General features: G+C 44.0%; 1 long non-coding RNA gene across 1 annotated transcript in view; it reads left to right on the forward strand.

Moving 5' to 3' along the window:
* Positions 1-26582, forward strand: part of LOC130361744 (uncharacterized) — a 60056-nt gene extending 33474 nt beyond the window's left edge. Inside the window, exons 2-5 of the long non-coding RNA XR_008891134.1 lie at positions 6593-6642; positions 7106-7170; positions 9702-9819; positions 25370-26582. This is a non-coding gene — a long non-coding RNA (uncharacterized LOC130361744). The remainder of the gene's footprint in view (positions 1-6592; positions 6643-7105; positions 7171-9701; positions 9820-25369) is intronic.
* The last annotated feature ends 395 nt before the right edge of the window (positions 26583-26977 follow it).

The raw sequence follows: 26977 nt of genomic DNA on the forward strand, positions 1-26977 counted from the left end.
GGGCAGACTAGATGGGCCAAATGGTTCTTATCTGCCGACACATTCTGTTTCTATGTTTCTAAAACCGACTAAAAAAACACAGCTTACAATCTACTAAGAGCATGCCACATAAAATTGGCTAAAACCAGAAAATACTAAGTGCATGCTAAAACAGAGATAGTAGATTAAAAGCTCAAACAAAGAGTGTTTCGCCCAAAGCACCAAAGCAGCATGTCAAACATGGCAGCAGCAAGATGTAGTCACCAAGAGCTCCATGTCCAGCATCTTAGCGAGTCAGGATGTGAAGTATCACCAGCCTTGAGGCTAGGGTGAGCTGATCCTTATCTAAACACACCCTAGGAGCAATTGGATAGCAAGCCAGAGACATTAACTATTCCCTGGCCAGGGAACATAAAACTGTTCACACACAAGCAAACCAATAGCTGTGTGTGAACACAGGCCAATACAGATATGACATTCACACAGTGGTTCTTAAAGGGAACTTATAAGCAGTATTTGCTGCTAAGAGCTGTTAGGGTTGAAAGCAATCTGTACCTTTCCTGGAACTGATGGTAGTTGCCAAACTTATAAAATTGCCTTTGTATTTCTCAATAGTGTTGAGCGGCATAGGCCATATTCGAATTCGCGAATAGGGGGGAGATAAAAGCCGTATGCGCTCCCGTATGTCATTCATTTCAATGAGCCGACCGGAGTGAAACGTTCGGTCCGGTCGGCTCATTTTTGCGCCGTATGCGCTTTTACAACCGGACCTAAAACTGTGGTCAACCACGGTTTTAGGTCCGGTTGTAAAAGCGCATACGGCGCAAAAATGAGCCGACCGGACCGAACGTTTCACTCCGGTCGGCTCATTGAAATGAATGACATACGGGAGCGCATACGGTGACATACGGGAGCGCGAGCTTTTAGCTCCCCCCTGCCGTATGCGCTCCCGTATGGAGGAAAACGTAGTGTGAACCCAGCCTTAGTTACCTGTGACTTGCTTTTCCTCAGCAGTTCTCTTTACTTTTATACCTGACCACATTTTGGAAGGTTGTTTCCCTTGATATATGTCACAAGTGGAACTTTAATGCAAACAACTTCTCTTTCACTAGTTATCTTGAAAAGAGACACAAGCTCATAGCAGTCACACAACAAACAAGTAACAGTCTCTTATACAACAGGTCTGACAGACAAATTTCTTCCAGGTGGTTGTTCTAAAGCACTTCCCCCCACAGATTCACACAATCACACACACACTCTGTCCTACTGAACTCTTGGCACATGTGCTCAGTATATAAAGGGGTACTCCGGTGGAAAACAGATAAGTTAAACAGATTTGTAAATTACTTCCATTAATAAATCTTAACCCTTCCAGTACCTATCAGCTGCTGTATGCTCCAGAGGAAGTTGTGTAGTTCTTTTCAGTCTGACCACAGTGATCACTGCTGACACCTCTGTCAGGAGCTGTCTAGAGCAGGTTAGGTTTGTTATGGGGATTTGCTCCTACTCTGGACAGTTCCTGACACAGACGGAGGTGTCAGCAGACAGCACTGTGGTCAGACTGAAAAGTACAACTTAACTTTCTCTGGAGCATACAGCAGCTTATAAGTACTGATAGGATTAAGATTTTTTAATAGAAGTAATTTACAAATCTGTTAAACTTTCTCGAGCCAGTTGATATGAAAAACATTTTTTTCCACCGGAGTAACCCCTTAACTCAGCAAAGGGCACCCTCTCTTGGAGGTTTAGGAGTAAAGTTTATTCATTACTTAAATTTGAGTTGTTTTCCAGCAACTCAATTTTGGCTCATTTCTGCATTTCCACTGGCTTCTCACCTAGACTACCCACCTTCTGCACCCTGACTGGCTATAGCACCTCCTTAGAAGATATTGTTTAAAGGGGACATGACGTCTCTGCACACTAAATTTACAACAATTTATGCCTGGATTTGTCAAGAGTTGTGAGTCCTTTGTTAAATATAGTGCGAGAGTACACTGACTTGGGTTTACTTAAGACTGGGTGAGAAACACAGGTCTTAGTGAATTCACCCCAAAAACTGTGCTGCCTTCAATGCAATAGAGTTGTGTTTTCTAACCAAGGTGCCTCCAGCTGTTGCAAATTCTTGCAGAATGATCTTCCACCCAGCGGTGGCCCACAAATTAAAGCAAAGACAGGCTCCCTCTGAAAACCTGACTAGTGATGTTATGTCTCGCGCCGCACAGCAACCTGGGAAAACCTGAGACGACACTCATTTTGTATGCTGTTAAAAATAAATGTAAGGGCAAAAATCACAGAAGAATTGCAAGACCTGCATGAAACATAGATACAGACACTTTGTTATGAACTACACTAACTGTACAGCTACTGTAGCATAGTCAAATAAAAAAAATCATGGAATACCTCTTTGAGCAGTTTTTAAAGCTGAATAATGCCAGTAGGTATACACCCCATACAGGTCACCCATTTATAAAGTATCATTAGAATCTATTGATATGCCCCATTGCATATTGTGGAAGTCATTAAATTTGGCAAAAAGTGTTCTAAATGTATTAAAATAGCATAGTGTGCATACATTTGGGGCAACTCCTAACAGATTAGATATATGTATTTTGCAATAAATATATTTCAGTCTTTACAAGCTCCTTTAAAGAATCTCTTTTTCAAAATATATGTCAAATACAGTATGCCACAAAACTTGACTTTCAGAAAAGAGTAAAGTATAAACGAGAGTAAAGGAATCACAAATAAAAATGACTTCCTAATTTTTATGGATTATGCTGGAATAATTCATGACCCCTTAAATTGGTTTATGAGCCAAAAAATATGTCATTCCTACAAATTAAAAATTTGAGGATTATCCAGCATCCGTACCATTCATGCCTCAGCACTGATGATATGGATAACTTCAATGCGTGTAAAAATGCTCATCTCCCTGGCAGAATTATTGAGATATGTGACAAAGCTTCACAGACCATTAAAGATGAGACATTTTCCTGCATGGTGAAATTAGGATGATCAAATGTTTCTTACTTTATGATTCTTGACATTGTGCAGCACCTAGAACAATAGATTCTAAGAATATTCTGTGTAAATAAACTTAATTAAAACATCAGGGTGAGCGCTGTCACTGCTGGTAACTCAATATAAATTTGTCTTGTCTAGACATAGTTGCAATTAAATATGAGTAATTCAGAAGACGACTCGTGTTATTCTGTGAATCATTTTACAGCGGAGCCCAGATTTTTGCAGCTTAGCAACATAAATAATTAAAGCCAATCCTGCGAGTTATGAGCTGTTTGTTATTTATTGATACTGAATTCTCGTACCCAGGGTTCAACATTCCTCCATTAGAAAGAATGAATTGAAGACAAATCCGGCCTCAGCACAGTTGTTGTTTTCATACATATCAATAAGCTATTCCTTTTCACGGATTTCCTTTTTCTCCTATATCACATTTTAATGTGCTCTATTTGGATTATGAGTATATTTATCAAAGGGAGAATATTTTAGAAGATGATCACGATCAGAACAAATTCTTTTTGAAATGTAACTCCTACATTTTCTCAAAGCCTCTAAGTTATGCACAATCATCTGAAACATGTCAAAGAAACTGCATATGACTCTGGCTCTAGGGGACCCGTCCCATGCATGAAAGGGGGGGTGAATCAGCGTAACCAGAGTTTGCAAGAACCCCTTGGGACTGATAGGTGCTCTCCCTGAGTTATGTTAATGTTGATGCTGTGAATTACTATGTTATAATGGATATATGCATTTTCTTCTTGTATTTAGCTTGGGCCTCTGTAAAAATAAAAAAAATAAAAAAATATACTTACCTACCTGGGTCTCTCACTCCCACTGTGACATAATCCAGTTCACTGTACATTACTCTCTATACTACTTCAGCAATGGACTCATCTCTGCAGTGGTGACGGCCTGCAAAGCCAATTACTGGCCACAACAGTGATCTGCATGAGTAAATATTTGGTTGAGCAGGCCGTAACTGCTAAGACGAGTCCATCTTAGAAGTAGAAACCAGAGCAATGAGCTGGGAACAAGATGACGTCACAGTGGACCCCGTTAGATGAGTATGCCTTGTTTTCTATTTTTACAGCTCCCCAAGCAAAACATAAATAGATGTATATCAGGATAACCACATTAATAGTTTATACCTTCTATTTTATTTCAGAGAATATGACCATTGCTTTGCACGGTTGTAGTTAAAGGGGTACTCCGGTGAAAACCTTTTTTCTTTTAAAACAACTGGTGCCAGAAAGTTAAACAGATTTGTAAATTACTTCTATTAAAAAATCTTAATCCTTCCTGTACTTATTAGCTGCTGAATACTACAGAGGGAATTTTTTTCTTTTTGGAATTCTCTCTGATGACATCATGAGCACAGTGCTCTTTGCTGACATCATTATAATAACTCTTTATTTATTGTTGTCCTTAGTGGGATTTGAACCCAAGGCCCCAGCACTGCAAGGCAGCAGTGCTAACCACTGAGCCACCATGCTGCCCTTAGCATATATCTGCTATGCACGGTTGCTAAAATGGACAGAAATGTCAGCAGAGAGCACTGCGCTCGTGATGTCATCAGTGTTCCAAAAAGAAAGGAATTTCCTCTGTAGCATTCAGCAGCTAATAAGTACTGGAAGGATTAAGATTTTTTTATAGAAGTAATTTGCAAATATGTTTAACTTTCTTCCACCAGTTGATTTAAAAGAAAAAAGGTTTTCACCGGAGTACCCCTTTAAGGTGTTTATGTTGTGCTGAGCTGGAGTGTACAGCATGAGGAAAGTGACAAGAGAGTTTTCCGGGCCTGTGTGACAAGCCACCACTAGTACAGTGCTATGTGCTACAGAATACAGAGATTATTGCTGGCGTGACAGGGATAGAGAGAGAATTGTAGCTGTGGAGAAGTCTGAACTTTGAGACCGATGACTGGGCTGAGGGGGGAAAGAACCACCATCAGTATCATCAGTAACATAATAGTGAGTAGTGTATGTACAGAGCTTGACTATAGAATATGGGGCCCTTAAACAGGGTCTTCAGCTACAACCCTAGCTCTGGGGATAGATATTGAGTTAGTAGAGCGTTGAAACATTAGAACTGCCAGCTTGCCACTGTTATAATATGAGCTGTGCCTTTTTTTGAGAACCTGTGTAAATTTTTCCATAATCATCAGGTTTACAGTGCCTTCCGTAAAGTCTGCTTGAATTTACCTACTAAGACTATGGGGGAGATTTATAAAGACCCGTCCAGAGGAAAAGTTGCTGAGTTGCCCATAGCAACCAATGAGATTGCTTCTTTAAATTTCTGAGGCCTTTTAAAAAATGAAAGAAGCAATCTGTTTGGTTACTATGGACAACTCAACAACTTTTCCTTTGGACAGGTATTGATTGATCTCCCCCTATGTCTCTCACATCACTTGCTATGCCATCTCCTCAGCCACATCAACAGCGAGCAGAGCTTTACCATTGCATATTACATTACACCTTGTCCCTTCTTACATACGGACATTACATGGAAAACTCTTGAATTTTAATGGGACACAATATATTACTGCAGGGATACTGAAAACATACTGGTAGTTGTTCCCACAGAGTAAAGCTGGGGCCCCTTTAGTGGTATACCCTGTGCTCTAGTTATTGTCAATGTACCTTTCTAAAGCAATCAAGTCTGTATCCATGACCTATAGATGAATAAAAGTATCTGTGGAATTTTCCGGTGTAAGTGTCACAACTTTATGTTGATAACCCTCTTTGAAGAGCTTCAATAATGGGATGTTTGTACATTTATTTTCCCATAGATTCCTATTTAGGAGTCCAAAAAAATCCCTATGTTCCCATATATTAAATTTTTGTGATCCCACAAGCTTTATTGGAAAAAGTGCTCAAAATCAAATTGGAAAAACACTCTCTTAAAATTACACACAGCTCGGGACAGTTTTATGGATAAGAACCTATAGTTTCAGGGAGTTATACTCCTCTATTGTTGTTTTGTATAATGCATCTAAGAAAGCGTGCCTGCAGGAACATGCTCTCTCATTGACTGGCCTCCGCTTGTGCTATTAAAAATCTCCCTGCTCTGCCACCCTCGACATGTTTCGCTACAACGTAGCTTTATCAAGAGGTAGTGGGCATATGAGTGCGGGCGCCATTTTGGCTTAATTTATAGACTTCCTCCGGTGTCAGCGTGGTCACCATTTGTATTTTTTAGCCTATCAAGTGGTTTCTCTCTGTACCGATGCATTTCCGATTGGTTATTTCTATTTCTGATGTCCTTCCTAGCCAATCTGCTCTTGATAGCATCTGGGCCAAAAAAATCTAAGATTAAGTCCTGGTCATTCATTGGTGGTATCAGTGACACGTCATCTTGCGCATTCTCGTCTGCGCAGGGACTTAGAGTTCGGCGGTATGTCTCGCCTGCGCAATCCCGTATGCGCCGGCACTTAGATGTTTTTATTCAATCCCTCACTGCGCACACTCCGGGACTTCAAGAACGAGTGTTCAGGTTGCTTCCACTGCGCAGGCTCCGGGACTTAGAATTATTTCTAATCCACATTTTTTGTACGCATGCGCCTGGACTTTATTTCTCCTTTCTTTTATTTTAGGTAAATCCATAGAGGCTCCTGCTCCCCAATACACTCTCCAGTGAAAATCGGTAAGTATTTTTAACATGTTTCTATGATGTTATACTAATAAGCAAGGGGAGAAAAAAGGAGATTGGTGAAACAGATATTAATAAAGAGGAAGTAGAGATATTATATTATACACATACCGTGATATAGGGTATCTTTTATCAAATTTTTATAGATGCTATGTTGACAAATATATTTTTCTGGGATATGATAATCCTTAGTGATAGATAAAGGGGACAATTATATATTGAGGAGGGCCAATACTGATATTAGATAACCCTCCCTCATTGTCCCATTGATTCACTTAACACCCTCCTTATATCTACGGCATCTCATATCTCTTATTATGTTAATACCTTCCTGTCTCACTGTATGCGCATGTGCGTATATGATTAATTGTTAGTTGTTTGTTACTTGAACATGATCACTGTATCTATTGGGGCCAATTAATTGTTCATATTATTTAGTTATTATTTTTATTTTTAGGTTCCGCACTCTACCCCATTCCAAATCCTCCCACTGGTGACCCGGACATACACCACCCTCAGGAGGTATGTTATCATATAAATTTTCTTTATATTCCCTAGATTATTGGCTATTGGTCCACTTTTGATCTCACTTCTTATTTTTCTTCAAAACACTTTAATTCCGGGGTGTCTATCTTGTTTTCAAGTGTCTGTTCTTCCATTCTTCAATTTTCTTTTTGTATTCTGTATTATATTGTATTCATATTTCTAATATTCTTAAGTTAAATGCAGGTTTATAAGAAGGCTGAAAAAGTAAATCCCTCGTTCAAGCCTTGAGGGCTCAGTGATTTTAGTCTATATATCCAAAATTGCTTCTTCCTTAAGCAATTTCTTGTACATTTAGATACTCCCTATGAAAGAATCAATAATAGCATACATAAATAGTGTCACTCTTATTTTTGACATGTCACTGGAGACAGGCTCTTTGGAGCATGCTTCAGTCAGCTATATCAAACAATGGGAGGGGGTGTCAGCATTGAGACCCAGAACGATCTGAACTTTTGACATGTTTATGTGGCATGTCAAAAATTCCTTTAAAGGACAATAATCCTTTAAAAATACATCACCTATCTTAGTATTGTGTGCTTATTGGTATGAAAGAAAATCAGGATTTGCATAGAAGCACTGAATTAAAAAAGTGGATGTCATGTGGTAGAGAAGAAAAGTGGAGATTCTAATGTGTAAATGGACTCTCACCATTTTAGAACCTTAATTTCATGCATATCACCCCTAACCAGGGGTACATCAGGTAGGATGCTCCGGCTCGTCAGTGTCTCGTACTGGGATACTCGGCAGGAACCTGTTAGCGGCAGTTCTGAAGAAAATAATAATAATTTGCACTGGAATCGGCGCTGGATAAGGATAAAACCTCAGGAGTTGTTGATAATTAAAAATATATATATTAATATATTTATTGACACTAAGAGAAAATAAAAAAGCTACGTACAGTAGCAATTACGTGTTTCAGGACTTAATTCAATTTTTGCAGATGTATAGTCACCATGAGGGACATTTATCAGTGTTTCCTTATGTATTCCTTTTTTTAGTAATTTTTTCCTTACTTTTTTTTTTGCTTATGTGTGACTTATTTATCAACTGGTTTCAGCCTGTTGATAATTTTCTTTCACGTAAGCAATTTTTCCTTTTTTACTTTGGTAGTAGCTTTTTCTGCTCCATGTTTGAGCTGGAGTAAATTTAGTCAATTTTTAACCCTTTTTTTGCGCAGTTGCGACTGTCGCAGTTAATAAATACCTGACTACCTGCTGTCCATTATAAAATTATTACTACGTAGTTCATTTTTGGAAAACTTGCTTTACTCGCTTTCCAGTCAAAATGTCGCACAAAAAATCACGTAGTCGCAGTTGCGACAATTTTGCGACAATTATAGTAAAGAAAACCTGACTAAACTCGTTGATAAATGTCCATACATGTACACACAATTGGAAATGGCACTACAGCCACATTCAGGTGACTAACATATAAAAGCAACAGCAGACATAGGCCATGGGCAAGAAATGTACTGCTTTGGGGAAAAAGTAAGTAGGCCTTTTTTTAAATGAAACAATGATTATAGAGGTTGCCAGCCATGTTTAAACAGGGAACATAAGTGGGCATCTTTGTGTTCACTAGGCAATCCAATTGTTTAGCTACGTGAAGACAAGGGCCACCAAAGTTATTAACCACTCATCCTTCTGATCTACACAGTGACAAGATACACATCTAGCCAAACAGTATTTCATTTTAAAGAAACCAAAGTATACAAATAGAAAACAGCACTCCAGACAAGGGTTTTCAGTAAAACAAAGTGACGTGTCATTATTCACCCATCAAATATATAATGCAACATTTCAAACTCACAATGAGGTTGAGACTTAATAACCACAAATCAGCTATAAGGACAAGTAAAAATTAAGTTACCAGTTCCCTGACACTTTATGGAAAATAATCATTTTGTGGACTAACTATGCTTCAAAATAACTGATCACATCCTAAAATTGTAGAGAGAAGGCAGTAGAAAGAAATTGTTACGAAGAAAGTATGCCTGGTGGATAAATAGTCTCAATACCTTACATCCACACAGACTTAACATGGATAACTATTTGAAAGCATATATGTAGCCTTGCCCTTGTTGTCCCCGAATGGAGACTTCCTGTTGAAGGGGTACTCCAGTGGAAAACTTTTTTTTTAGGGGATAAGTTTCAGAGTGTGGTGGTCGACATGCGCTATCTGGCCGGAGAGCTGGGGCCCGTACAGGAGATCACGGGGTGTCCCAGCGGTCTGACCCACCACGATCTGAAACTTATCCCCTATCCTTAGGATAGGGGATACGTTTTTCAATACTGGACTACTCCTTTAAGATTTTCAAATAAAAGTAATTTACATATCTGTATAACTTTCTAGCACCAGTTAATTTTAACTTTTTTTCCCCACTGGAGTACCCCTTTAACCTCAGAGGTAGTAAAGATATGCATATCTATTCCTTACGGTACATAGCAATATTTGCTTGTATACATATCATATGACTAATACCTGTCTGTGTCCGCTTTTTATTTTAGATGGTAAATGGACTGGGGGCACACCAATAACTTCTATACTTACCTTTTGATTTGTGTGAAGCCCTGGAACTACAAGTATCTACAGTTTCTGGCATCTTGGACATATTTCACCTCCTATGTAATTATAGATGTATTTGATTGTTATGTTGTTCTCTTTTTGGTGAAGCAGACATTATGACCTATGTGTCCTTGTTTGTATGAATGAGTTGATCACTTGCTGTATAGAGTGTGTTCACACTAAGTAATATATTATATTTTCTCTTTAGAACGTATGTTGCCATGACGGTAGATATTGGGGGGGGGGGGTGAGTCATACGAACCTTGGTATGTTATTGATATACCTAGTGAGGTATGGCCCCCTGATAACCACAATCAAAGGTTGCCATACCAAGGGTGGGCTGCAACTGGTATTTAAATAATCTCTCTGTGTATATAAATACATTATGCCAAGGAACAATATGGAAAAGTAGTGAAGTGTGGGGTTGATTCTGCCTCTCACCTATTATGTTTACAACTTATCTTGTAATCTATAGAATAAATGTCAGCATTATATGTATATATATATATATATATATATATATATATATAAATCATAAAATGTTGCAGTATCTAGTAATACCTTTTTTATTGGACTAACAGCATTTTGTAGAGACAAGCTTTCGGGATTCCTCCCTTTATCAAGTCCAAAGCAAATCTAAGCACAAATATGCAGGGGTTAGGACAATAGATGGGGAGAATTCACACTAAGATGGGCCATAAATTGTCCTGTTATGGGAACATAGACTAAATAGATAAGGATGAGAAAAAGGGGGAGGGAGGGGGGAGCAGGGAAGAGTGATAATTAAGCAGGACAAAGTGAGATGCAAAAGAGAATCCAGTACAGTACAGGATATAAGAAATTTTGATAATGAGATAAGAAGCTCAAATCCACATTGAGTTCCCTGTTTTTCGAGTAAAAAAACAGTATCATTTTGGCTTCAAATGTCTTTCTCTCTTCTGTGTTTTTGAAATTCCCTCTCTTTGAAATTCCCTGATTGTAAGGTCATGTATGGAGTGCCCTGTTGGGTAAAATGGTGTCCAACTGGGGTGCAGTAGTCATTTTCTTTATGGCGGTTGATGGAATGTCTGTGTAGATTCATCCTTTCGTTGAGTTTCCGGCTGGTTTCACCAGTGTAGCATCCCATGTCACACTTGGTGCATTGTATCATGTAGACCACATTTGGGGATGTGCAGGAGTATAGTCCCCTAATGTTATATGTCTTGTTGTTGTGGGTGGCTTCCATCTTAGTGCAGATATGTTGGCAGAGTTTACAGCGAGGTTTGGTGCAGGGTTTAGTCCCATTGTCTATGTCTGTTCTTTCTGTAGGTAATTTTCGGCTGACCAGTTTTTGTTTTAAATTGTGTGGTTGTTACGCCTAGCGCTCCGGGTCCCCGCTCCTCCCCGGAGCGCTCACGGCGTCTTTCTCCCTGCAGCGCCCCGGTCAGTCCCGCTGACCGGGAGCGCTGCACTGTCTTGGCCGTTGGGGATGCGATTCGCACAGCGGGACGCGCCCGCTCGCGAATCGCATCCCAGGTCACTTACCCGTCCCGGTCCCCTGCTGTCATGTGCTGGCGCGCGCGGCTCCGCTCTCTAGGGCGCGCGCGCGCCAGCTCTCTGAGACTTAAAGGGCCAGTGCACCAATGATTGGTGCCTGGCCCAATTAGCTTAATTGGCTCCCACCTGCTCCCTGCCTTTATCTGACCTCCTCCCATGCACTCCCTTGCCGGATCTTGTTGCCTTGTGCCAGTGAAAGCGTTTAGTGTGTCCAAAGCCTGTGTACCTGAACTTCTGCTACCCATCCTGACTACGAACCTTGCCGCCTGCCCCCGACCTTCTGCTACGTCTGACCTTGCCTCTGCCTAGTCCTTCTGTCCCACGCCTTCTCAGCAGTCAGCGAGGTAGAGCCGTTGCTAGTGGATACGACCTGGTTGCTACTGCCGCAGCAAGACCATCCCGCTTTGCGGCGGGCTCTGGTGAATACCAGTAGCCTCTTAGAACTGGTCCACTAGCACGGTCCACGCCAATCCCTCGCTGACACAGAGGATCCACTACTTGGAAGCCGAATCGTGACAGTAGATCCGGCCATGGATCCCGCTGAGGTGCCGCTGCCAAGTCTCGCTGATCTTCCCACGGTGGTCGCTCAGCAATCGCAGCAGATTGCCCAAAAAGGACAGCAGCTGTCGCAGTTGACCGCCATGTTACAGCAACTTCTGCCTCTGCTACAGCAGCAACCATCTCCTCCGCCAGCTCCTGCACCTCCTCCGCAGCGAGTGGCCGCTCCTAACCTCCGCTTGTCCCTGCCGGACAAATTTGATGGGGACTCTAAACTCTGCCGTGGATTTTTGTCTCAGTGTTCCCTGCATATGGAGATGTTGTCGGACTTGTTTCCTTCAGAACGGTCTAAGGTGGCGTTCGTAGTAAGCCTTCTTTCAGGAAAGGCCTTGTCTTGGGCCACACCGCTCTGGGACAGCAATGATCCTGCCACAGCCACAGTCCAGGCCTTCTTCGCTGAACTCCGGAGTGTCTTCGAGGAGCCAGCCCGAGCTTCTTCTGCCGAGACTGCCCTGTTGAACCTGGTCCAGGGTAATTCTTCAGTGGGCGAGTACGCCATCCAATTTCGTACTCTTGCCTCCGAGTTATCATGGAATAACGAGGCTCTCTGCGCGACCTTTAAAAAAGGCCTATCCAGTCGCATCAAGGATGTGCTGGCCGCACGAGAGATTCCTGCCAATCTGCAAGAACTCATCCATCTAGCTACCCGCATTGACATGCGTTTTTCTGAGCGACACCAAGAGCTCCGCCAGGAAAAAGACTTAGATCTCTGGGCACCTCTCCCACAGTATCCGTTGCAATCTACGCCTGGGCCTCCCGCCGAGGAGGCCATGCAAGTGGATAAGTCTCGCCTGACCCAGGAAGAGAGGAATCGCCGTAGGGAAGAAAATCTCTGTCTTTACTGTGCCAGTACCGAGCATTTCTTGGTGGATTGCCCTATCCGTCCTCCACGCCTGGGAAACGCACGCACGCACCCAGCTCACGTGGGTGTGGCGTCTCTTGGTTCCAAGTCTGCTCCTCCACGTCTCACGGTGCCCGTGCGGATTTCTTCTTCAGCCAACTCCTCCCTCTCAGCCGTGGCCTGCTTGGACTCCGGTGCCTCTGGAAATTTTATTTTGGAGTCGTTTGTTAATAAATTCAGCATCCCGGTGACCCGTCTCGTCAAGCCGCTCTACATTTCCGCGGTCAACGGAGCCAGATTGGACTGCACCGTGCGTTACCGCACAGAGCCCCTCCTCATGTCTATTGGACCCCACCTTGAGAGGATTGAGTTCTTCATTCTCCCCAACTGTACCTCTGAGGTCCTCCTCGGTCTGCCTTGGCTCCGGCTTCATTCCCCCACCATTGTTTGGACCACCGGGGAGATCAGGAACTGGGACTCTGCCTGCCACAGGAAGTGCCTCTCCCCCCCTCCCAGTCCCGTCAGGCAATCCTCTGTGCCTCCCCATGGCCCCCGTCCTGGTGTCACACTGCCCCGTGCCAGGCCTCGCCCTCTGCCCTCCCTCCCCATTCCCACTCCTGCTGTACTGCCTGCCGTTGAGGAAACCCTCCATTCTTTCCCGGTGTCCTCATCCCAGGAGAGGCAGTTACCGGACAAAGAGAAGGGGAGACCTAAGGGGGGGGGTACTGTTACGCCTAGCGCTCCGGGTCCCCGCTCCTCCCCGGAGCGCTCACGGCGTCTTTCTCCCTGCAGCGCCCCGGTCAGTCCCGCTGACCGGGAGCGCTGCACTGTCTTGGCCGTTGGGGATGCGATTCGCACAGCGGGACGCGCCCGCTCGCGAATCGCATCCCAGGTCACTTACCCGTCCCGGTCCCCTGCTGTCATGTGCTGGCGCGCGCGGCTCCGCTCTCTAGGGCGCGCGCGCGCCAGCTCTCTGAGACTTAAAGGGCCAGTGCACCAATGATTGGTGCCTGGCCCAATTAGCTTAATTGGCTCCCACCTGCTCCCTGCCTTTATCTGACCTCCTCCGATGCACTCCCTTGCCGGATCTTGTTGCCTTGTGCCAGTGAAAGCGTTTAGTGTGTCCAAAGCCTGTGTACCTGAACTTCTGCTACCCATCCTGACTACGAACCTTGCCGCCTGCCCCCGACCTTCTGCTACGTCTGACCTTGCCTCTGCCTAGTCCTTCTGTCCCACGCCTTCTCAGCAGTCAGCGAGGTAGAGCCGTTGCTAGTGGATACGACCTGGTTGCTACTGCCGCAGCAAGACCATCCCGCTTTGCGGCGGGCTCTGGTGAATACCAGTAGCCTCTTAGAACCGGTCCACTAGCACGGTCCACGCCAATCCCTCGCTGACACAGAGGATCCACTACTTGGAAGCCGAATCGTGACAGTGGTTGTCTGAAGGCCAAGATGGGAGGTTAAGGGAAGATTTCTTTTAGCATCTCATCATCCGCCAATATTGGCTGCAGGTCCTTGATAATTTTGCGTATTTTTTCAAGTGCCGGATTGTATGTGGCTACCAGTGGTACGCGTGGTGATGGTTGTATCTCTCTGTATTGTAGCAGGTGTTCCCATGGTGTTTGAAGGGCGGAGTGTATTTTCCTATTGATTGTCCTAGGTTTGTATCCTTTTTGTTTGAATTTCTCAGACAGTGTTTGTAGGTGCATGTCTCTGTCATCAGGGTTGGAGCAGATGCGATGGTACCTGGTAGCTTGGCTGTATATGATGCCTTTCTTTGTGTGTGATGGATGGAAACTGGATTTATGTCGATAGCTGGATCAGTCTGTGGGTTTTATGTACACAGACGTTTGTAGTGTGTTCCTTTTTATTGTGACAGTTTTCAAATGTCTTTCTCTCTTGTGTGTTTTTTAAATTCACTCTCAGTATCCTGATTGTAAGGTCATGTATGGAGTTGCCTGTTGGGGTAAAATGGTGTCCAACTGGGGTGCAGTAGTCCTTTTCTTTATGGTGGTTGATGGAATGTCTGTGTAGATTCATCCTTTCGTTGAGATGCTAAAAGAAATCTTCCCTGAACCTCCCATCTTGGCCTTCAAACAACAACACAATTAAAAACAAAAGCTGGTCAGCCGAAAATTACCTACAGAAAGAACAGACACAGACAATGGGACTAAACCCTGCACCAAACCTCGCTGTAAACTCTGCCAATATATCTGCACCAAGATGGAAGCCACCCATAACAACAAGACATATAACATTAGGGGACTATACTCCTGCACATCCCCAAATGTGGTCTACATGAAACAATGCACCAAGTGTGACATGGGATGCTACATTGGTGAAACCAGCCGGAAACTCAACGAAAGGATGAATCTACACAGACATTCCATCAACCGCCATAAAGAAAATGACTACTGCACCCCAGTTAGACATCATTTCACCCAAACAGGCCACTCCATACATGATCTTACAATCAGGATACTGAGAGGGAATTTCAAAAACACACAAGAGAGAAAGACATTTGAAGCCAAAATGATACTGTTTTTTGACTCGAAAAACAGGGGACTCAATGTGGATTTTAACTTCTTATCTCATTATCAAAATTTCTTATAACCTGTACTGGATTCTCTTATAACCTGTACCGGATTCTCTTTTGCATCTCACTTTGTCCTGCTTAATTACCAGTCTCTTAATTAGAAGTCTCTCCCTTGCTCCCCCCTCCCTCCCCCTTTTTCTCATCCGTATCTATTTAGTCTATTTTGAGTTCCCATAACAGGACAATTTATGGCCCATCTTAGTGTGATTTCTCCACATCTATTGTCTTAACCCCTGCATATTTGTGAAATGTAACCTGTGTCTTCTACTTGTGAGCTTAGATTTGCTTTGGACTTGATAAAGGGAGGAATCCCGAAAGCTTGTCTCTACAAAATGCTGTTAGTCCAATAAAAAAGGTATTACAAGATACTGCAACATTTTGTAATTTGCATCACTGGACTAATACGGCTACTCAAATTTAATATATATATATATATATATATATATATATAAAAAGAAAATGGCAGCAGCACACTTGGTCAACAAAATGGAGGCTCTTAGCGCACTTTTTGATCAAAACGTGTCCCCCATCCACCACGCGGAGGTGGCCTCTTATCGGATGGGTCCCTAAACACTCACCTACCTCAGGCTGGGTGACATGTTGGATCCACTAACGATCCAAACCACCTCCTGTGAAAATAGGGGAGGGGATGCACGGCTACAGAGGGAGCCACTCCCCCCAAATTTGCACAGCAAAGAAAAAAAAATGAAAATGTAGCCAGCACCTATTTTCACAGGAGGTGGTTTGGATCGTTAGTGGATCCAACATGTCACCCAGCCTGAGGTAGGTGAGTGTTTAGGGACCCATCCGATAAGAGGCCACCTCCGCGTGGTGGATGGGGGACACGTTTTGATCAAAAAGTGCGCTAAGAGCCTCCATTTTGTTGACCAAGTGTGCTGCTGCCATTTTCTTTTTTTACATGTTTTGTACTTGCCACAGCAGCGTGCACCCGTGTATTGGGTTTAGGTGCTGGCTACATTTTCATTTTTTTTTTCTTTGCTATATATATATATATATATATATATATATATATATATATATATATACATACATACATTAATTTAATTCGTATATGTGATTATGTAGTAACATTGGATTGTTCTTGTGATGGATATGTTATAATGTTTTATGATCAGAAGGTATTATTTAACCCCTTAAGGACAAATTTTCGTTTTTGCATTTTCGCTTTTTCCTTCTAAAAATCATAACATTTTCAGTTTTGCACCTACAGACTCATATAAGGGCTTGTTTTTTGCAAGGACATCACATATTTTATAATATAACCTGTGGCAAAGCCCAAAAAATGTATTATTATTTGTGGGATGAAATAAAAAAATAAAAAAACGCCATTTTGTAAATTTTAGGGCCTCCCGTTTCTATGCAGTGCAATATTTGGTAAAAATGACACTTTATCATTATTCTGTAGGTCCATACAATTAAAGAGATACCCAATTTATATAGTTTTTATTTTAAAGGGGTATTCCAGGCAAAAACTTTTTTATATATATCAACTGGCTCCGGAAAGTTAAAAAGATTTGTAAATTACTTCTATTAAAAAATCTTAATCCTTCCAATAGTTATTAGCTTCTGAAGTTTTCTGTCTAACTGCTCAATGATGTCACATCCCGGGAGCTGTGCATGATGGGAAATTATCCCCATAGGAGCTGCACAGCTCCTGGGACGTGAGTCATCAGAAAGCAGTTAGACACAAAATAACAACTCAACTTCAGAAGCTAATAACTATTAGACGGATTAAGATTTTTTAATAGAAGTAATTTACAAATCTGTTTAACTTTCTAGAGCCAGTTGATATATATATATAAAAGAGTTTTGGCCTGGAATACGTAAAAATGACATGTGTTCTTTATTCTGAGGGTCAATATGATTAAAATGATACCCATTATTACATACTTTTCTATTATTGTTGTGCTTAAAAAAAATCACAAACTTTTTAACCAAATTAGTATGTTTATAATCCCTTTATTTTGATGACCTCTAACTTTTTTATTTTTCCGTATAAGCAGCGGTATGAGGGCTCATTTTTTGCCCCATGATCTGTACTTTTTTTTGCTACCACATTTGCAAATAAAAAACTTTTAATACATTTTTTATAATTTTTTTTAATAAAATGTATTAAAAAAGTAGCAATTTTGGACTTTTTTTTTTTCGTTCACGCCGTTCACCGTACGGGATCATTAACATTTTATATTAATAGTTCGGACATTTACGCATGCGTCGATACCAAATATGTCTATAAAAAATTTTTTTTACGCTTTTTGGGGGTAAAATAGGAAAAAACTGACGTTTTACTTTTTTATTGGGGGAGAGGATTTTTCACTTTTTTTTTACTTTTAATTTTACATTTTTTTAAAAATTTTTTTACACTTGAATAGTCCCCATAGGGGAATATTCATAGCAATACCATGATTGCTAATACTGATCTGTTCTATGTATAGGACATAGAACAGATCAGTGTTATCAGTTATCTTCTGCTCTGGTCTGCTCGATCTCAGACCAGAGCAGGAGACGCCGGGAGCCGGAAGGAGGAAGGTGAGGGGACCTCCGTGCAGCGTTCTGAATGATCGGATCACCGCAGCAGCGCTGCGGGCGATCCGATCATTCATTGAAATCGCGCACTGCCGCAGATGCCGGGATCTGTATTGATCCCGGCACCTGAGGGGTTAATGGCGGACACCTGCGAGATCGCGGGCGTCGGCCATTGCCGGCGGGTCCCTGGCTGCGATCAGCAGCCGGGATCAGCCGCGCATGACACAGGCATCGCTCCGATGCCCTCGGTTATGCACAGGACGTAAATGTACGAAAAGTACCACCGCACCAGGACGTACATTTACATCCTGCGTCCTTAAGGGGTTATTACTTATTAAATTAAAAACTACATGCACCAAAATTAGTTTGTTTAAAATTGGCATCTTATGACCCCTATAACTTTTTTCTTTGACTGTGTACGGGGCGGTATGGGGCTAATTTTTTGCGCCGTCATCTGTCGTTTTTATTGGTACCATTTTTTTTATGGGACTTTTTGATCGCATTTTATTAATATTTTTATGGTATAGGAAGTTACCAAAAATGCACAATTTTGGACTTTGGTATTTTTTCACTTGTACGCCATCGATTGTTGTTACGCCTAGCGTTCCGGGTCCCCGCTCCTCCCCGGAGCGCTCACGGCGTTTCTCTCCCTGCAGCGCCCCGGTCAGTCCCGCTGACCGGGAGCGCTGCACTGACATGGCCGTCGGGGATGCGATTCGCACAGCGGGACGCGCCCGCTCGCGAGTCACATCCCAGGTCACTTACCCGTCCCGGTCCCCTGCTGTCATGTGCTGGCGCGCGCGGCTCCGCTCTCTAGGGCGCGCGCGCGCCAGCTCTCTGAGACTTAAAGGGCCAGTGCACCAATGATTGGTGCCTGGCCCAATTAGCTTAATTGGCTTCCACCTGCTCCCTGGCTATATCTGATCACCTCCCCTGCACTCCCTTGCCGGATCTTGTTGCCTTGTGCCAGTGAAAGCGTTTAGTGTTGTCCAAAGCCTGTGTTACCTGAACTTCTGCTATCCATCTTGACTACGAACCTTGCTGCCTGCCCCGACCTTCTGCTACGTCTGACCTTGCTTCTGCGTAGTCCTTCTGTCCCACGCCTTCTCAGCAGTCAGCGAGGTTGAGCCGTTGCTAGTGGATACGACCTGGTTGCTACTGCCGCAGCAAGACCATCCCGCTTTGCGGCGGGCTCTGGTGAACACCAGTAACCTCTTAGAACCGGTCCACCAGCACGGTCCACGCCAATCCCTCGCTGACACAGAGGATCCACTACCTGTGAGCCGAATCGTGACAGTAGATCCGGCCATGGATCCCGCTGAGGTGCCGCTGCCAAGTCTCGCTGACCTTACCACGGTGGTTGCTCAGCAATCGCAGCAAATTGCCCAACAAGGACAGCAGCTGTCGCAGTTGACCGCCACGTTACAGCAACTTCTGCCTCTGCTACAGCAGCAACCATCTCCTCCGCCAGCTCCTGCACCTCCTCCGCAGCGAGTGGCCGCTCCTAGCCTCCGCTTGTCCCTGCCGGACAAATTTGATGGGGACTCTAGACTCTGCCGTGGATTTTTGTCTCAGTGTTCCCTGCATATGGAGATGTTGTCGGACTTGTTTCCTACAGAACGGTCTAAGGTGGCGTTCGTAGTGAGCCTTCTTTCAGGAAAGGCCTTGTCTTGGGCCACACCGCTCTGGGACCGCAATGATCCTGCCACAGCCACAGTCCAGTCCTTCTTCGCTGAGGTCCGTAGTGTCTTCGAGGAGCCAGCCCGAGCTTCTTCTGCCGAGACTGCCCTGCTGAACCTGGTCCAGGGTAATTCTTCAGTGGGCGAGTACGCCATCCAATTTCGTACTCTTGCTTCCGAATTATCATGGAATAACGAGGCTCTCTGCGCGACCTTTAAAAAAGGCCTATCCAGTCACATCAAGGATGTGCTGGCCGCACGAGAGATTCCTGCCAACCTGCAAGAACTTATCCATTTGGCCACCCGCATTGACATGCGTTTTTCTGAGAGACATCAAGAGCTCCGCCAGGAAAAAGACTTAGATCTCTGGGCACCTCTCCCACAGTATCCGCTGCAATCTACGCCTGGGCCTCCCGCCGAGGAGGCCATGCAAGTGGATCGGTCTCGCCTGACCCAGGAAGAGAGGAATCGCCGTAGGGAAGAAAATCTTTGTCTGTACTGTGCCAGTACCGAGCATTTCTTGGTGGATTGCCCTATTCGTCCTCCACGTCTGGGAAACGCACGCACGCACCCAGCTCACGTGGGTGTGGCGTCTCTTGGTTCAAAGTCTGCTTCTCCATGTTTCACGGTGCCCGTGCGGATTTCTTCTTCAGCCAACTCCTCCCTCTCAGCCGTGGCCTGCTTGGACTCTGGTGCCTCTGGGAATTTTATTCTGGATTCTTTTGTGAATAAATTCCGCATCCCGGTGACCCGTCTCGTCAAGCCGCTCTACATTTCCGCGGTCAACGGAGTCAGATTGGATTGCACCGTGCGTTACCGCACAGAACCCCTCTTGATGTGCATTGGACCCCACCACGAAAGGATTGAATTTTTCGTCCTCCCCAACTGCACCTCTGAGGTCCTCCTCGGTCTGCCATGGCTCCAGCTTCATTCTCCCACCCTTGACTGGACCACCGGGGAGATCAAGAACTGGGACTCTGCTTGCCACAAGAGATGCCTCTCCCCCCCTCCCAGTCCCGTCAGGCAAGCCTCAGTGCCTCCTCATGGCCCCCGTCCTTGTGTCACCCTGCCCCGTGCCAAGCTTCACCCTCTGCCCTCCCTCCCCATTCCCATTCCTGCTGTACTGCCTGCCTTTGAGGAAACCCTCCGTTCACTCCCGGTGTCCTCGTCCCAGGTAAAGCAGTTGTCGGACAAAAAAAGGGGGAGACCTAAGGGGGGGGGGGTACTGTTACGCCTAGCACTCTGGGTCCCCGCTCCTCCCCGGAGCGCTCACGGCGTTTCTCTCCCTGCAGCGCCCCGGTCAGTCCCGCTGACCGGGAGCGCTGCACTGACATGGCCGTCGGGGATGCGATTCGCACAGCGGGACGCGCCCGCTCGCGAGTCACATCCCAGGTCACTTACCCGTCCCGGTCCCCTGCTGTCATGTGCTGGCGCGCGCGGCTCCGCTCTCTAGGGCGCGCGCGCCAGCTCTCTGAGACTTAAAGGGCCAGTGCACCAATGATTGGTGCCTGGCCCAATTAGCTTAATTGGCTTCCACCTGCTCCCTGGCTATATCTGATCACCTCCCCTGCACTCCCTTGCCGGATCTTGTTGCCTTGTGCCAGTGAAAGCGTTTAGTGTGTCCAAAGCCTGTGTTACCTGAACTTCTGCTATCCATTTTGACTACGAACCTTGCCGCCTGCCCCGACCTTCTGCTACGTCTGACCTTGCTTCTGCCTAGTCCTTCTGTCCCACGCCTTCTCAGCAGTCAGCGAGGTTGAGCCGTTGCTAGTGGATACGACCTGGTTGCTACTGCCACAACAAGACCATCCCGCTTTGCGGCGGGCTCTGGTGAACACCAGTAGCCTCTTAGAACCGGTCCACCAGCACGGTCCACGCCAATCCCTCGCTGACACAGAGGATCCACTACCTGTGAGCCGAATCGTGACAATTGTGTGGTTTACCTAACCTAATATTTTAATAGTTCAGACATTTACGCATGCAGCAGTACCACATATGATTATTTTTATTCTTTATTACATTATTTTATTTAAATAAAATAGGCATGGAGCAGTAGATCGCCGATCGGACATCGGACAGGCAGGTGAGGACTCTCCCGTCGTCCGGTAAGCTGATCTGGACATCGAGATTTTGTCACGATAGTCTCAATCAGCTCAATCAGCTGCTGGGATTCTTTTACTTTCGTTTTAGATGCCGCGATCAAAGGTGATCCCGGCATCTAAAATGAAAGTAAAAGAATCCCGGCAGCTCAGCTGAGCTGATCGGGACTATCGCGACAAAATCGCTATGTCCCGATCAGCTTACTGGAAAATGGGAGGGTCCTCACCTGCCTCTCCGTTGCCCGATAGGCCGTGACCGGCATCAGCCATGGGTCCTGGCTGCCCGTAGCAACCGAAATCCACAGGGTTTAACCCGTTATACTGGACCAGGTCGTAAAGGTACGCCCTGAGTCCTTAAGGAACCGGGATGCAGGGCATATTCATATGCCCTGCGCCTCCAAGAGGTTAAAGTGTGGCCTGGTGATGCACATTATGCACTGATTTTTTGCTCACATATTTATATACATATGCAATTATTTTGTATATTACACTGTGTATTATATTCACTCATAATGTCCCTATGTAACCATATCCTGTTAAAACACTTGTATCACTATGCCTGAGAAAGACCTCACATTATATATTTGAGAAATGAAGACATGTCACTTTTTCACTGAAATCCCCGGTCTGGAGTTCTGCTTTCCATTTGCATATTTTGGATTTCTAAACCTTGCTCGGGTTTTCAAGACAAAACAGATTTTTTTGTTTAATCTTAACCCCTTAAAGGGGTACTCCCACCCTAGACATCTTATCCCCTATCCAAAGGATAGGGGATAAGTTGTCTGACCGCAGGGGTCCCGCCGCTGGGGACCCCCGCAATGTTGCATGCGGCACCCACCTGTTTGTTGTCCGGAAGTGCTGGTGGCTCTCGGTCGCGACCACGGGAACGGAAGTCTGTGACATCAGGACTCCGCCCCTGTGTGACGTCACGCCCCGTCCCCTCAATGCAAGTCTATGGGAGGTGGCGTGACCGAGACCCTCCAGTGCTTCCGGACAACAAACAGGTGGGTGCCGCATTCAACATTGTGGGGGTCCCAAGCAGCGGGACCCCCCCGGTCCTTTGGATAAGGGATAAGATGTCTAGGGTGGGAGTACCCCTTTAAGGACACAGACTATTTTGGCCTTAAAGGGGAACTCTGCCCCTAAACATCTTATCCCCTATCTCTTATCCCACGATCTCAGGTGCAACACCCCATTATCCAATGCATGGAGCAAACTCTGCTCCGTGCCAGATGAAGGGTGACCACCTCCATCACGCCCCATCCATTACGTCACGAGCAGGAAAGCCCCAAGCTTCCGTGTTCAGTACGTTTGTGGTGCCTGCCGGGGGGGGTCCCGGCTGCCTTACCCCCCCATGATCAGACATCTTATTTCCTGATCCAAAAAGATGTTAAGGGGGGAGTACACCCCACAAGGGACTTTTAATAGCAACCATTAGATTGCTATGTAATGTTCAGTACTACGTAATATCATAGTACTGATCAGTACTATCAACAATCTTCTTGTATAGCCTGGTAAGCCAGTCATTTGCGCTAATCAGACCCCCGCAAATGCACAGCGGGCATATGATAAGACCACCAGAACCTCTGGTTTTACTATAAATGGTTAACCTGCTAAGGACACAGGGCATACCTGTACGCCCTTCACCTGCTCCCCTGCCATGAGGTGGCCTCACAAGCTGACCCCGCATCATAGCCTGACCCGTGTCCGTGTCTAATGCCGGACATCACTGATCCCGATGATGCCTGTCATTAACCGTTGGCATTATCTCTGTTTTTTTTATTCCTGGATAAGGCCAAGTTTCCACTTGATTTTTTTTCTGGCAGTTTTGGGAAAATTGCCACTGCAGTTTTTGAGCCAAAGCCAGAAGTGGATCCATTAGGGAGGAGAAGTATAAGTCCATCCTTTATATGTCCTATTCCTTTTGAATACATTTCTGGCTTTTGCTCAAAAACTGCAGTGGCAGTTTTTCAAAAACTGCCAGAAAAAAACCCAAGTGGAAACCTAACCTAACTCCTTAAAAGGGGTACTCCGCTGCCTAGTGCTTATTTCACCAACATTTTACCTCTTACTTGATGACTTCACATAACACCCCTGTACTGTATGCGCCTTATCCATTAGCGTTGTCGTTCCCTGAGTTGGCGTTCTGTCTGGCTCCATTGTTGCTTATTTCCTTTGTTCGGTCCGTGAAAACTACCATTCCCCTAATACTTTGCGGCTTGATTATGCGCTTAGGTGCCACCTATTTTTCCTTGTTATTCCGCCCATCCTTTTTTTGGTTCACGCCTATGTGCATGCCCCTTTTTTTATTTCCACCCATAGGCATCCTAGCTTCCGCCCCTTGTTTCTTCTTTCCACGCCCATTATGTTCCATCATTCGGTAGAGAAATGTGCTGCCAGCATAGTGCTAACGTAGCATACATTAGTAGCGTAGCCATGCGCATGCGCAGTTCTCCTTCCAGTTCAGGACGTACGTTCCTAGCGTAGCCCTGCGCATGGCCAGTTGTCCTTACAGCTCACAGCTATGCTACTAACGTAAGCCCTTATCTGTAAGGACTACTGCGCATGCGCAGGGCTATGCTACTGACGTAGCCGACGTTAGCACTATGCTGTAAGCGTAGTGCTGAGAACGCGATTCACAAAATGACCAGACATGCGCATTACGCGCCTAAGACGACTCTCAAAATATACATGACGCATGCGCCTTGACAAAGACGATTGGACCAGGCTAGGACGCTCACAAAAGGGGCGGCAAAGAAAGTGAAAAATGTAATTCCCACACAATTTCAAAGAATGAATATTCAAGAAGTGGGCCGGCTTGACTACGGACACGGGAGGAGGGAAATGCGGACGTCAATGCCGACACTGCAGGGTGGGCTGACAACAACATGGCCGCAAACGTTGTCAGCAGTCTCGAAGCACCAAAAAACTACACTACTTCCTGCACATAGGAACAGTAAGTATAACGGAAATAATATGCATTATTGACACAGCAAGCATATTAGAGAGTTAAACAACTTTACACAATGGGCAAATGTATTGATAAAGTCATAGCAGTGGAGTACCCCTTTAAGTACAGAAAATTTTAAATAGCTGAAATGTTTATATAGGTAAAAAAACAAAACAAAAGATGAACCATCATAGCTACTTTGTTGAAAGAGTGAATACAATTGTGTAAATTGGTAATTAAAGCCAAGATTGATGTTCTGTATAAGAACAATAGCCTCTAAAACCAGATAATTGCAACAATAAGCCATCATTTAGTGACTTTTCTAATTAAAGAAAAGATCTCCAAATTGTAATTGTCTAGAACAAAGGACTGTTATTTTCAGTAGTTCATCTTGAGTTTAACTTTCAAGTCTTAAAATATTACTATGATATAAATGGCCATATGCTGAAGACTGAATATGGTTATTTTTCCTAGCTTGTGAGGCTGAAATTGTGCATAGTTGCTCCTTAATTAAGTTTAGTGGATTGCATTTTAGAATTCCCTTCTTCTATACGGCATCTTTTGTAGTGAACACAAAATCTGAGGTTGTCAGGTCAACAGTACATTTATGCATCAATCTTGACTGAATAGTAGCCTCTTCTTCCTCCCTATCATTTCTGACATTCTCATTCCCGGTATCCTTTAAAAGCAATGTGGAAATGGTTGACTCTTGAAAAGTATTGCCATTACAGATTGAACTGGGAATTATGAATAGATGAGAACTGTCATCTTGTAAAATTTCAGCTCATATATTTTTCTGTTTTAGATGCTGAGGAAACTTCTTGAACTCCCGTAAACTGCTTGAATCTTCACTGTTTGCATCACTAATCAACAGTATTACAAAAAAAGCCATCTACCAATTGGTTTGAAAACACCTCAAGATGAATTAGTAATTTTTAGTTTTGGAGCACATTGGAGAAAGAACAACTTGTATTAAAATTTGCAACTATACAACCATGGGATATGATGAGGTTATAACTAATGTAGCTCTGCAAGCAATAATAATACATTGAGTTATGCCTAGATAAGGGTCTGAGAGGCAAAGCATAATGTAGAATCAATGTTCAATGTTTTGAATCAATGTGCTATGTATCACCCCCGCAGGACCAGCACTAGGGCTTTGAATTTAGCTAGTAGCGATGTTGTTGGCTAACAGAGAGGATATAGATTGCAAACTTTAGCCTTTATCCTCTTGATTAGCCAATAAAGGTATCATGGCTACTTCACTTATCGCCTATATTTCTAGGGCTAACACGGTAAAAACTCTCATTGGCTAGGAGTAAGGTCATACAAAAACTGAGACAAATGGGGCATCACACAGAAGAAAATAGCTCTTAACTAGCAAATATGCACAGCCACTTCTCATTTTCTTCATTCAGGGTGCAGAACCAGAACTGGGCTGTTAGGTCAGCAGTACACACACCTGGACTTCATTTCCCTTACCAACTGCTTTCTTGCCTTGCATAGTTCTGGAAAAAGTGCACTAGGCTTAAAGAGGCACTGTCATTGTTAAAAAAAACTTTCATATATTGCAGGACTCATTATTATATGACATTTTACAATATATACCTGTTAATTTTTTTTTTACATTTTCACCTGAAAATCAAGCTCAAAATAACCACCAATAGGCCTCGCCTGTCTTTTAGACAGACAGACTAGTCTAGATTTTACAGCATACTGGATACCGGCCATAAAACATACCGGTATCCAGTATAGGAGATTTCTATTGTGTATGCAAAACTACAGATAAAGTATGTGTGGACATGCTGGGAGCTGTAGTTTTAAAACAGCTTGAGGCAACACTGCTCTAACAAAGTTATTTACAAACATTGCAGCTTCAGTTGTTACTAAACTACAACTCCCAGCATGCTGAAATAGTCAAAGCTTTCTCGGACTCCTGAATGACAAAGAAGTTGATCAGACATTCAGGAGTCTGTGAAAGATGAATGACACACATAGTGACAGCTATGCTGATTAGCATCCAGCTTTACTAGGAGAAGATAAAACAGATAGAACATGTATTCATAAAAATGCTGTACTTTTATCTAAAAAATCCTTGCACTAATTTAATAAAGATCTATTCTTATATTTATACATTTTATCCTGTTATGAATTCACCATAATGTCTTCTGATTACTGCAGGCAAGCTCCAAGTATCTTCCTCTGACACATGACACAGCATAAAACCAGAGAGGAAAGGGTTACAGAGAAGAGAGTACTGATTGGCTGACTGCCCAGGCTTGCTCCTGTGAGGTAGACAGACTGACACACCCCCTCTGCCTGCACAATGAAAAAGTAACTCACCAGCAGATAAATGCTTATATCTCTGGATATATAGGTCCGAGACACATAATTTTTTTTTTTTTTTTGCACT

The sequence above is a fragment of the Hyla sarda genome, chromosome 3 (genome assembly GCF_029499605.1).
Source record: "Hyla sarda isolate aHylSar1 chromosome 3, aHylSar1.hap1, whole genome shotgun sequence".
NCBI classification, from domain to species: domain Eukaryota; kingdom Metazoa; phylum Chordata; class Amphibia; order Anura; family Hylidae; genus Hyla; species Hyla sarda.